The sequence below is a fragment of the Jaculus jaculus genome, chromosome 6 (genome assembly GCF_020740685.1).
Source record: "Jaculus jaculus isolate mJacJac1 chromosome 6, mJacJac1.mat.Y.cur, whole genome shotgun sequence".
Lineage (NCBI taxonomy): Eukaryota > Metazoa > Chordata > Mammalia > Rodentia > Dipodidae > Jaculus > Jaculus jaculus.
In genome coordinates, this window is record NC_059107.1 from 162,701,620 (window position 1) to 162,714,207 (window position 12,588).

General features: G+C 53.7%; 1 long non-coding RNA gene across 1 annotated transcript; it reads left to right on the top strand.

Moving 5' to 3' along the window:
• Nucleotides 1-3,230: 3,230 nt before the first annotated feature.
• On the top strand, nucleotides 3,231-6,692 carry LOC123461650. The gene is made up of 3 exons (XR_006637771.1): nucleotides 3,231-3,403; nucleotides 4,688-4,955; nucleotides 5,390-6,692. It is a non-coding gene; the product is annotated as an uncharacterized LOC123461650 (long non-coding RNA).
• Nucleotides 6,693-12,588: the final 5,896 nt, after the last annotated feature.

Genomic DNA, 12,588 nt, shown 5'->3' on the forward strand with positions numbered 1-12,588 from the left:
ACACTAAGTCTCAAGAGGACAGCCACCAGTCAGTTGCTGAGTGGGCATGTCTTATCCAGGGCTGAGGCTCTGTCTGCTAGCACAAATGTCCAACTCCAATGGCACAGCATGAATTCCACCGGAAGCCGAGATTCTCCCGCAGTCAGTCACATGAACGTGACAACCCCCAGGCAGGCAAGACAGAGGTTTCAGACACTGTAATGCTCACATTGGAGCCTGGCATAATCTTTTGGGCACACATTAGTTAGGTCATGGCACCTGGTGAGGTCCCTGTTTTTCTCTTTGTATGGCCATTTACAGGACTGGGAAGACCTTGTTGACAAGCTGTTGTCACCGTGACGGGGATTCCACACACACAATACAGGGCCATGGCACAGCCCAGCAGAACAATCCTGTAGAGACTAAACGGGACTGGTGAATGGTGCCCTGACAGATGTCCCACTGAAGGACAAAGCCAACAAGCTGAGAGAGAGAGAGACAGATTGAGAGAGAGAGAGAGAGAGTTCTCCTTGGTGTGAAAGCCCAAAGGTCCCAAGGGAGGAGGATGGGCAGCATCCCACCTAGGTGGCACCAACTCTCAGTGTGAGGTGGGTATGCGGCAGCCTTGACTTTATTTTCTTATTGATCCTTAGTTCTGAAATACCCATCTAATCCAATCTAATGGGTAGGGCGTGGAGGGAGCGTCGACAAACTCTCTGATCTGATCTGGCCACTAGGTGCCTGGGGGGAACCGCGCGCGTGGGGCGGGAGGGTCCGCTTTGACCCCTGCCCGGCCCCGCGGCCGCGCGCGCACGCACGCACGCATGCACGCACACACGCACGCACGCGCGCGCGCACGCTCGCCGGGCCGCCGCGGGCCCGCATTGGCATTCCCGCCGCGCCCGGTGCGCGCCCGCGCCGTTCCCAGCCCGCGGCGCCGCGCGGGGACAGTGGCGCATTGTTCGCCGGGACACCCCGGGCGGCGCAGCGCCCTCGGGGCTTGGCGCGGCCCCGCCGCGATTTGCATGCGCTCCAGTCGCCGGGGTTCAAGGTCAGGAGCGCGGGGCGGCCCGGCCCCGCCCGGCCCAGCGCCTATTCTTCGCCCGGCGGCGGGAACCGCTGGGCGCCCGCGCCCGCGCCCGGCCGCCCCCGCGCGTGAATGGCCGAGCGCCGCCGCCGTCTGAGGCGCTTTGTGTCTGGGCCCGGCCAGCTGGGCCCGCGAGGGACGTGCCAGCCCCTCGCCCATGCTAATCAGCCTGGCAGCGCGTCTGGGCGGGCGGGCGGCCCGCTGGGAGCCCCTCGCGTCCCCTGCCAGGGCCCCTCCTGCCAGGCTCCCTCCCCCAGGCTCCCCTGGCTGCCAGGAGCCCCCCACAACCCTAGCTGCCAGATGCCCTCCACCCCACTCCACCTCCACGCCTTGTGCCAAGAGACCTCTTGGGCTGCCAGGAGTGTCCCTGCCCGTGGGAAAGCCAGGCCCTCAGCGGGGGAGCTGCTGGCCAGGGAACAGAGGTGTGAGTGGGGGGGTCTCCCAGCCTCAGTTTCCCTTAGACCCTGAAGGCGCTTGAACTCCATGGTCTTCACAGGCACGTCTGGGCCGGCCTGGTCTCCCAGCAGGCTGCCACAAGCCTGGTGGCCCAGGGACGCCCAGGTCCCCGAGTCCAGGCTTGCTGGCCGAGGCTGTGAGGAGGTCCTACTGAGCTGACAGCGTTAGCGTGGAGAGTTGCTCCCAGAGCCACACGACAGGGTCATTGCCGCTCCTGCGCCCAGGGTGTGGTGACTGTCCCTGCCACCCTGGGATCTTGGGGCTGGCGGAGGTGGTGCCCGGCCAGAGGAACTTCTGAATTCCCCTGAGCGCTCAGTGGCACTCGGGACATAATTATTGACTTCATAAATGGAGGGGTGGATGGCAGCCAGGACGGGTTATTCCTGGGTGGTGGCAGATGGGGACAGACCATAGTGTTTGGCATTTCCAGGACTTGAAAGGAGGCCTAGAGCCTTTCTTGGGAGTGAGAGCAGTCCAGTCCTGGGGATTCTGGGTTCCCCTGTGTCCCAACAATGTCCCTACCCCTGGGTGTCTGGGGGTGCCAGGAAGGGTTCTTTCTTCGGAGGCTGTGAGCCACTAGCGGTAGCCCACTCGATGCTCACTGAGAGGCTTGGGGGCTGGAGCAGTGCAGCCAGCTCCCTGTCTCTGGACATCTCAGTGAAGCCAGCGCCAACGCCAAGGTGCGTTCCCACTGGTCTTGCTGCGACAGCCTCAGCTGACTTGGGCTTCATAGACTGGCAGCCTTAGCCAGGCCCAGGTTCAGAAAGGAGCCCCTGGGTTGTCGGGCAGGTGAGACGGGACACCGTGGAGTGGCCTCACCCAATCTCAGACAGACCCTCAGGTGGTAGAGTCTGGCCTAGAAGTCAGATCCAGGCTCAGGTTCCTTCTCAGACCCCACTCACCATAGTGTGGCCTGAGGTGGGAGCAGTCCCCCCCTCCCTGGAGCCCTGCCTAGCAAGTGGGCATATTATTATTTACAGTACTGCTCTGAAAGCGACCAGAAACCCAAGTGCGACCCTGCAGTTTCCTAGGTGTCCCTGACCTTGTTCCTGCCCCTTGCAGAACTTGCCTTTCCAGACTGTCCCTTTCCTGTCCACTCACCCCATAGAGCTCGGAGCTAACTCCTTGGGAAGCTGCTCCGTGAGGAATTTGGCAACCGTGGCTCAACAGGGAGCAGTGACCTGGTGACTCCCCATGGAGCATTGATAGGGTCTCCAACACCCAGAAATCCTGGGCTGGTCAAACTTCAAAGGACATGTTACCTACCTACCTCTCCACCCCCCAACCCCACCCCAGTCTTCTAGCCCAGGCTGGCCTTGAATTTGGTATGTAGTTGAGTATGACTTCTGATCCTCCTGTTTCTACCAAGACCTGGGATTACCATGCGTGCTAGGCAAGCACTCTGCCAACTGAGCCACATGCCCAGCCCCACCAACTCTTTCTTTTTCCATCTTGAGACCTTTAGGACATTTTTTTTTTTTTTTTTGAGGTAGGGTCTCACTCTAACTCAGGCTGACCTGGAATTCACTACATAGTCTCAGGGTGGCCTTGAATTCATGGCAATCCTCCTACCTCTGCCTCCCAAGTGCTGGGATTAAAGGCATGCGCCACCATACCCAGCAAGGAAAATATTTTTATCTTAAAATTTTTTTGGTGTGTGTGGTATACATTCATGGACGAGTACCATGGCACACGTGTGGAAGTCAGAGGACAGCCTCCTGGCGTGAGTGCAGCCTTCCACCTTCTTCGTGACAGGCTTCTTGTCCACCTTGCAAGCACTGGACTAGCTGGCTCAAGCGCTTCAGAATCAGGACTCCACCTCCTACTGCCGTAGGCCGTTGGCATTGGAGACACATGGGCTGCCTGCGTAGGTGTGTCTCGGTCAGTTCTGGGATCTGGACGCTGGTTGTCAGGTTTACACAACACGTGCTTTTAGTCACTGCCATCTCCCCAGCCCAGGGAAAATGTTAACTTACCTTTGGAGAGAGAATGTTTTGCAGCTGAAAACAGGAAGACAATCTCTAGGCAGGAGACCCTCCTTGGGGCTGGATGAGGAGCTTACCACAGCACCCTCATCTCCGTGCTTGTCACATTCACCCTAACAGATTCAGGCCTGTTGATGACCAACTACCATCAGGGCTGTGTCCTGCTGAGGTCCCTTCCTGCCGGGTCCTTTGTATTCAAGACCCCTGGCTGGAGGGATGGCTTAGTGGTTAAGGTGCTTGTCTGCAAAGCCAAAGGACCCAGGTTCAATTCCCCAGGACCCATGTGAGCCAGATGCACAAGGTGGTGCAGGCATCTGGAGTTTGTTTGAAGTGGCTGGAGGCCCTGGTGAACCCATTCTCATTCTCTTTCTCTCTAAAAAATAAATAAAAATAAAATATTTTTTTAAAAAAAGCTGGGCATGGTTGCACACACATTTAATTCTAGCAGTGGGGAGATAGAGGTAAGAGGATTGCCGTGAGTTTCAGTCACCTCACCCTGAGACTACATAGTGAATTCCAGGTCAGCCTGGGCTAGAGTGAGAACCTACTTTGAAAAACCAAAAAAAAAAAAAAAAAAAAATTAATTTTTTTAAAAGACCTCTGGCAGAGCAGGTGGGCCTCCCAACTGTCCTCTGGTTCCGCTGGTCCCTCCAATCAGGTAGCTCTCAGATGCTGCTCTGGGGCACCTGGCAGGTCACTGTGACAGAACAGGGTGGCAGAGGACAGTGGCCTGGCAGCAGGAAGATGTATGTGAGAAGCACGGGTCCCAGTGGGACAAGGTGTGTGCATGTGTGCCGCTGGCCTTTGGCTGCCCAGTAAGGAGGGCATGTATGTCCAGTGCCAGCGAAGAATCTGCATGGAATCGTACACAGTGTTCTAGAAGGAGCCTCACCCTCCCTTCCAAGGGCAGGCTGTATGAGGAAGGTTTTGCTGATGTAAAGCATCACCAGTGATTACTAATTAAGCCCGTGCTCAGCTGCAGAGCTAGAGGCCCTAGGCTGATCAGCTCTGAAGAGAGGCCAAAGATCCAGAGAGGGACAGTTCTTTCCCAAGACCACACAGCTACTAAGTGGTAAGCTTAAACTGGAAAAACAAACAAACAAACATTGCTATCTTGGGGGATTGGAATTTGTAATCTCATTTCTGATTTGCCTCTGCCTGTGCAATGTTCTTTGTCTAGAAAACATTTCAAGCTGTTTCCAAATGACTGTTTGGAGGGGAACTAGGTCAGCACTGCTCCAGCCATCCATGCCCGGCCGCTTAAGCAGACTGGTTCTGGACCAGCTCTTCCAAACAGTGTGACTGGCACCCATGGCAGTTCCTGTGCTCAGCACTGAGGATGCTGAAACGGTCTTTGTTCGGACACTCAGCCTGGTAGAACTCAAGGCAAAGGCAGAGCTTGAACCCGTGGCAGGGAGATCCAGCAGCGTGGTGTCTGGGGCTGAAAGGTTTGTGCCCCTCCTCTTGGAATGCTTTCTGGAGGAGGTGGCTGCAGAGTGAGCAGCCTTAGCTGCTGGGATTCCGGGGAGGAGTGGGGACAAGGACAGTGATCACCAGGAGGACAGGAGGAACAAACCTGTCAGTGGAAAGGCCGATGGTCTGCTCCTTCCAGCTGAGATCTCTGTGTTGGGGGAAGTTTGCGGCTGGCAATGGGAAACGGTGGGCATGGCAGGCTGGAGGGAGAGATGGGGACCAGCCTGTTTCAGGTCCAAACCAGAAAAGTTTACTTCTTTATTTTTTATGTGCATATGTGTGGTGGCGTTCATGTGTGTACGAGTGTTCATACATATGCAGGCACATGTGCAAATGCACATGCACGTGTGTATGTGTCTGTGTGTCAGAAGTCAACATTAGGAGTCTTCATTGGTTGCTCTCACTTCAGCTTTGGAGACAGGGTCTTGCCCTGAATCTCAAACTACGAATTCAGCCGGACTAGGCACCCAGCAAGCCCCAAGGGTGCTGCTGTCTCCACTTCCCCAGTACTCGGATTTCAGGGTGCTGAGAAGCCAAACCCAGGTCCTCATGTGTACACAGCAAGCCCTTTACTGACTGAATCATCTCTGGAGCCCCAAAGACCATCTTAGGACACATGGCACCATGACTTTGGAGAGTCCCTCGGACAGCTGTTCGGGAGGGAGGCTGCATTCGAGGGAGTGCAGGGGAGGCTGATGGCAGGGTCTGGAGGAAGGCTGGCTAGAATGTGGCTTTAAGGGCCTTGCTTGTGGTCCAGTTGGACATGTGGAGTCAGAAGTCAGCCCTGGTGTATCTGGGCCACTTACCGTGGCAACAGGAGTATCCTATAAACCTCCTTGCTGCTTTTGTGACGGGGCCTGAGGCGGGGGGCAGTTGCAGGGGCTCTTGGTCATGACCACTCCTTCAAGGGTCCTGCCTCCTAGCCAAGATGTGGCAGAGGCTTTGATCTTTGCTGCCCTTCAAGTAAAAAAAACAAGAGCCAGGTGGGCCTGGGGAGAGTAGGAGGGCGTGCCTAGCTCTGGCAGCGCCAGCAACGGGCAGTGGCGACTCACTGGCTCTCGGAGCAGCTAGGAGCGGAACTGTGTCCTTCAGCGTGGAGCCCAGATCCTCCCGGCCCAGCTGTCTTTCCTGTGCTCAGAAGAAGGGAAAAGACGGTGGCCCACAGCCTCCGAGACGGCCCAACGCCCAATGTTGTCTCTCCTTCCGGATAGAGTGAAGCATCTCATGCACTTTTAGCTGGTGTGGTGGTTCACACTTGTAAACCTAGCAGTTGGAAAGCAAAGGCAGAGGACTGCTATGAACTTGAGCCCAGCCTGGTCTACATGTCAAGTTCTGGGCTATCCAGGGCTATGTAAAAAGACACTATTTAAAAAAAAAATGCTGTTGCTCTGGAATGACGTTTGGGTCAAAGTGGTAATACTGCCAAGAGCCTTGAAAGGCTTGACCATCTCTCGGTTTACAAGTACTCTAGCAGCACGGAGTGTGGAAATCCCCAGAGGCACACGGGCCAGCCCGTCCCTCAGACAGCCAGCACTGAAGAAGTAGGTACGGAGGGGACACAGCGGACATCCGGACAATGCAGCCATCTGAACAATGCATCACTCTGCAGCCCGAGTGTGCTGTGGAAACACTCAAAGACGAGGAGAGTTTTTCATTGCCTATTCGTGGAGACAAAGGTAATAAAAATATGGCATATGGCCACAATGACTTAAGCGTGTGTCGTAAGTGGAAAAGGAAAGCTTGACAAATATGTAACCGAATGTCAACTGTGGCTTCTCTGAGTTGGGATTCTATCTATTCTCATATTTCTGTGTTTGCAAAATTGTGGACAATGATCATGTATCTTGTTTACAGAAGGTGTGTGTGTGTGTGTGTGTGTTTCAGTGGCTCAGAAAGAAGAAAAAAACCAGTTGAGATAAAGTTTCACAGTGAGGGAGGGCTGGAGAAATGAGTCAGTGGGCACCACTTGCTGCTGCTCTGAGTTCGGATCTCCAGAACTCATGTCAATCCAGATGCAGGAGCAAGTGTTTGAGACAGCAGCCCTCCTGAAGTGGGATGGGAGGCAGAGGCAGGAGAATCCCTGGAATCTCATGGGCCAGCCAGCCTGTTGTTTGCAGAGGTGGCCGAGAGACCCCGCCTCGAACTAGGTGGAAGGCGAGGAGCCTCATGCAGTCTCTGAACTCCACATGTGCCCGCATTCACATACAGACAATCATAAGCATAAGATCCATAGTGAGTCACTATTTCCCAAAAGAGGCTTCTTTTTCCCGCTTGGAGATAGGCTTTGTCCCCATTCAGCCATTCCTGGGATTAGAATCTGAAAGTATCTCCCCAAACCCACAGACGATGTCTTTGGGGGTTGCTAAAATATTTTGTACCTGGGCCTGGGGAGATGGCTCAGCCCTTTTAAAGGGCTTCTTTGGTGGTTGCTTATGAATTCAAGGTAACTGTTTCACAATGTCCTATCCAATGTCTTTAATTACCACCGTACCTTATATATATGTCTCCAAGCTATCATTTCAGTAGTGCTGGCTGTGCCAACCCTCCCGTGCAGCCCTGTCTGCCCCCCACCACAGCTCCTTGCCATCCCAAACGGAAGCGCTGAGCTGTGAGACAAGACCTCCACTTGCCGCCAGCCCCGTGCTGGTACCCCGGGTCCACAGTCTCTGACTATGACTGCCCCGGCTCTCCCGTGAGTAGAGCCCTGTGTGTCTGTGTCATTTTACCCTGCGTCCTGTCTTCAGGGCTCAACCCCGTCGTCGTGTCGTAGCTAGCCAACAACCCCATTCCTTTCTGAGATACTCTAGGTGTTTGCACCTGCTTTGGCACCTCACCCGTCGATGGCCTCTGAGTTGTTTGTGTTTTCACCCTTCCTCTTCTGTGAGCAGGTGTGTGCAGTGGTCTTTGGCTGGGCACGGAGGAGCACCACTGTTGGGTTAGATGTGGATTTCCAGAGCAGCTGCGCACTTTGGCATTGCCACCACACCCACATGCTTGCCAAGCCTTACTTTAAATGGTGTGACATCCCAGTGAGGTTAGGGGTCATCTCATCATGACGATTTTGACTCTCCCTAGTGATGGGTTCTGTAGAACATCTTCTTGTTCTGGGTACTTATTAGACAGGTGTATATCTTCCTTGGAGAAAATTCGACCTTTTGCCCATAATTATTACAGGTAATTATTTCATTGTTAAATTGGTTCTTTGTATAATCTGGAGATGAGAGAGCTTTTAGGGGATACTAAATACTCGTTGGTCAAATCACTTGAAACACTCACTGGTTACTTTTTAATAATTTTTAAAAAATCAATCCCAGCATTCAGGAGGCAGAGGTAGGAGGATTGCTGTGAGTTTGAGGCCACCCTGAGAATACAGAGTGAATTCCAGGTCAGCCTGGAGCTAGAATAAGACCCTATCTTGAAAAACCAAAATAAATAAATAAATATTTTCAAGGAGAGAGCACACGAGTGTGTGCGAGCAAGAGAATGGGCACCCCAGGGCTTCCAGGCACTACAAAGGAACTCCAGATGTATGCACTACTTTGTGCACCTGGCGTTATGTGAGTCCTGTGGCGTCAAACATGGGTCACTGGGCTTTGCAGGCAAACGCCTTAACCGCTTAGCCATCTCTCCTATACAGGCTGTTGTTGTTGCTATTATTATTATTATTGCGGCAGAGCTTCATGTGGTCCAGGCTGGCCTCAGAATCCTTATGTAGTTGAGGATGACCTTGAAATTGTGATCCTTCACCTTCTACCTCGAGTGCTGGAATTATAGGCCTGTGCTACCATTACTAGTTTATGAGGTGCTGTGGTCAAAAAGGGTGGGCACAAGAAGCATTCATGTACGTATCTTTGACAAGAGCCGTTCTACATCTAGGTATTATTCACAAGGAGTTTTCACAGGCCTGCACAAAGATTCCGCCTCCAGGACATTTGTCATAAAAGGAAGACAGCTGGCTACATCAAGGTCCAAGGCCAGTTAAATACTATAGGGTGGCCCAACCCTGGGGTGTCAATGTGGTGGGACCCTCAGTACCGCCAGGCTTGGAAAGACAAAGCGGTCAAGCAACTCTTACAGTACAATCTTATTTTTGGTTAGAATATATGTATAGATGTAAAACTGCCAACCGTGCCAAAATGATAACATTGGTGCTCTTGGGTGATCGGGCTACATTTATTTTATCACATTTCCAAGACTTTCTCCAATATTGCAGTTTTGCAGTCACAAAAAGAAATTCTTGGCCGGGCGTGGTGGCGCACGCCTTTAATCCCAGCACTCGGGAGGCAGAGGTAGGAGGACCGCCGAGAGTTCGAGGCCACCCTGAGACTACAGAGTGAATTCCAGGTCAGCCTGAGCCAGAGTGAGACCTTACCTCGAAAAACCAAAAAAAAAAAAAAAAAAAAAAGAAATTCTTTAAGGCATTGCCACGTGTCCCGATAACGAGAAAACTCTGCGCCCACGTGGAAGGGACTGCGGAGCAGCTCGGCGGCTGGAGCTCGGGAAGGATTCTCCTTTTCTTACTCTCCTCGCCCAGGATTTACGGTGGCTTTTATGTCACGTCTAGAAAGAGTTCTTAAAGCTTTCAGAAGAGTCTATTTAGATGAAATCTCGATTTACGTGAATTCCATCGAAGAATCTATGGTGTGCGCAAAAAATACAAAAACCAATCGCCGGGACCGCGGGGCCTGGGAAGCTCATCCAGCGTCCGCACGCCGCCGACGTCCCCAGGCCCCGCCCCTCGCCGTCAGAGCGTGCCTGCCGGCCCCGCCCACCCCAGGCGCCATGACGCTCGCACGGGCCGCAAACCCGGAAGTCGGCGACGGCGGCCCGTAGGCTCCGCCCATGCATGCAGAGGCCCCGCCTCCGGACTCAGCCCCGCCCCTCGGCGGGGGCGCCGCGGCCCGCCACACCCTCTCCAGCGCTTCCGGAGCCGGCTACCGTGGGCCCCGCCCCCTCCCTGCCGTGGCGCTGCGTCGGCGCGCCGTGCTGCTTCCGGGGGCGGAGCGGGAGGCTGGCCGGCGGGGCCCGAGGACCGCCTTCCGCGGTGCGCGCGCTGCGCTCGGGCCCGTGCGCCCTGTCTCCGGAGCTGGAGCCGGGGCCCGAAGGGAGCCGGGAGCAGTGGCATCGGAGCCCGCGCCTCCCTCGTGCTCTGCGGCCGCGCCGTCTCCGTGACCGGGAGAGGAGGCGGCCGTCCGAGGCAGGGCGAGGGTAGGGAGCGCGCCCCCTCCGGAGGCGGAAGGCCCAGGGACGGGCGCCACGTGCCAGCAAGGCCTGTGCACGCCGCCAATGTCATCCCTGGTTGTGCACCCCAGCTTTTACCCTTGGTGCCAGCCGGGAAGAGCTCCCTGTCGTCCTTGCGGCCGGCTGCTGGGTCACCGCAGCTGGAAGGCCCTCCTTCCCCAAGCGAACCCTGAAGGTGTCTGGTCTGAGCTTCCCACCCACCCGCTCACCAAATATTCGTGCTTTTGTTCCATCCTGATAATTGCTGTGACTTGGAAACATTAGTGAGTTGGAAATGCGTTGACTATCCCGTCCACCAGGCCAGACCGCTTATCAGCGCAGCACACAGCATGTGGTTTCCCTTCGTGATCTGGGGCTCAGAGGAGCTGTGGCCCAGCACTGAGAACGGGTGTTTGTTGTACCCCATATCACTAGCATGGCAAAGATCAAATCCACACGTTCCAAGTACTGTTTCTACCAAATGCCTGTCACTTTAATACAACTGAAAAATGGGATGAGCCTAATAATGATACCAAACTGACTGTATTTGCTAAATACAAAACTGAGAAAAAAATAAATACTACTGAAAAATAAAAAATCAATGAGTTGAACCATTGTAGGTGGTGGGGGGTCCATCGGTATACCACCTTCCTTTGCACAGTAGAAAGGGAGAGACAGCCTTAATGCAGCAGCAAGAAAACTAGCTGATTTCCGAGTAGTGGTTTGTTGGACCAAGCCTGCCAGGCCAGTGGCCCAGGGACAGACGGAACCAATACCCATAGCAGGGACAGACGGAACCAATACCCATAGCTGCCCTCACCTCTCGCACTGGGATGTGCTGCGGTGACTGTGGTTCCATGGTTAGGGTTAGGGTCCCCAAGGCTTTCCAGGTTATATCTGTTGCATGTTGGCTGAAGCCAGCACTCTGGCTTGAGGCCCAGGCCAGCTTGTCTGCAGCAAGATCAGATTTTGTAACTTCAAGTATACCTCAGAGAGGAAACTTCACATTGGAGTTTTTTCTTTTTTTCTTTTTTGGCTCCATATTAAAGAACAAATCATGGGAACTGGACAGGCCTTTTTGTAAACAGAAAACACATGTTCTCCAAGAGAATGGCTTCTTCCTTTCCTGGCTTCACCTCTCCTGGACAGCGGCCTCTGTTGGCTTGCTGACTTCAAGCAAAGCGAAGATTGGGACCCAGGGCTGCTCCAACTCAGACACCAACACCCACCTCCTTCCATAGCGATAAGGATGAATGAATATAAGCAGCTTTCCTCAGCAGTGGACTTGAGTGTGGGCCAAGGAAGGAGCTCCCCTCAGAGCTAGCAGGGTTTGGTGTGTCTGTGGAGGTTGGAACCACTCACCCTCTAAGCATTTCTGATGGGCAAATGCGTGAGAGGAGGCAGCTTGTCATCCTGGAAGGCCATGGGTTCTTGAAGCTGGATTTTCCTCCAGGCTTGTTCTTGACCCATTGTGTGACCTACAGTTTGTGCATACATCGTTCTAGCCCACCCTCAGTTTCCCCATCTCAGGGTGCTCCAGGAAGGAAAGACACAGGTCAAGCCCACATTTGCTATAAGGGGTGGAGAGAGAGAGAGGAGATAGAATGGGCCCGCCAGGACTCCAGCCACTGTAAATGAACCCCAGATGTATGCACTACCTTGTGCATCTGGCTCACGCAGGTCCTAGGGAATCAAGAATCTGGGTCCTTAGATTTTGCAGGCAAGCACCTTAACTGCTAAGCCATCTCTCCAGCCCTACTGCTCATTTAAAAACTTTAAAAAAAAAAAAAACATTCACTACACCCTCAAAATAAATAAAGCATCAGAACAACCCATCAAGAGACAAACTCCAGTCAGTGTGGATGGGCTATTATAGACCCATGAAAAGCCAGAGCTGGAAGATGGCTCAGTTGATAAAGCCCTGGGTTCCAAAGTGCCCCTACTGGGCTGGAGAGCTGGCTCAGCAGTTAAGTTCTTGCCTGTGAAGCTTAAGGGCCCCGATTTGAGGCTTGATTCCCCAGGATCCACGTAAGCCAGATGCACAAGGTGGTGCAAGCATCCGGAGTTTGTAGTGGCTAGAGGCCTTGTACCCATTCTCTCTCTTTCTTTCTCTGCCTGTCGCTCTCAAATAAATAAAAATAAACCAAAAAAAATTTTCAAAAAAAAGAGTGCCCCTACCCCAATAGATAGGGTGGAGTAATCTAGGAAGACACTCAGTTTAACGCCTGGCCTCCATATGCATGTGTACTCACATTCAAAAATGCACACACACATCCCACACTCACACCCCACACATGCACCAAAAACAAGCAACACAGAGCCACCAGCTGTGCATAGAGAGGACAAAATGGCATCCGGTGAGCTGAGCAGTTCACACTCTGTGGTCCG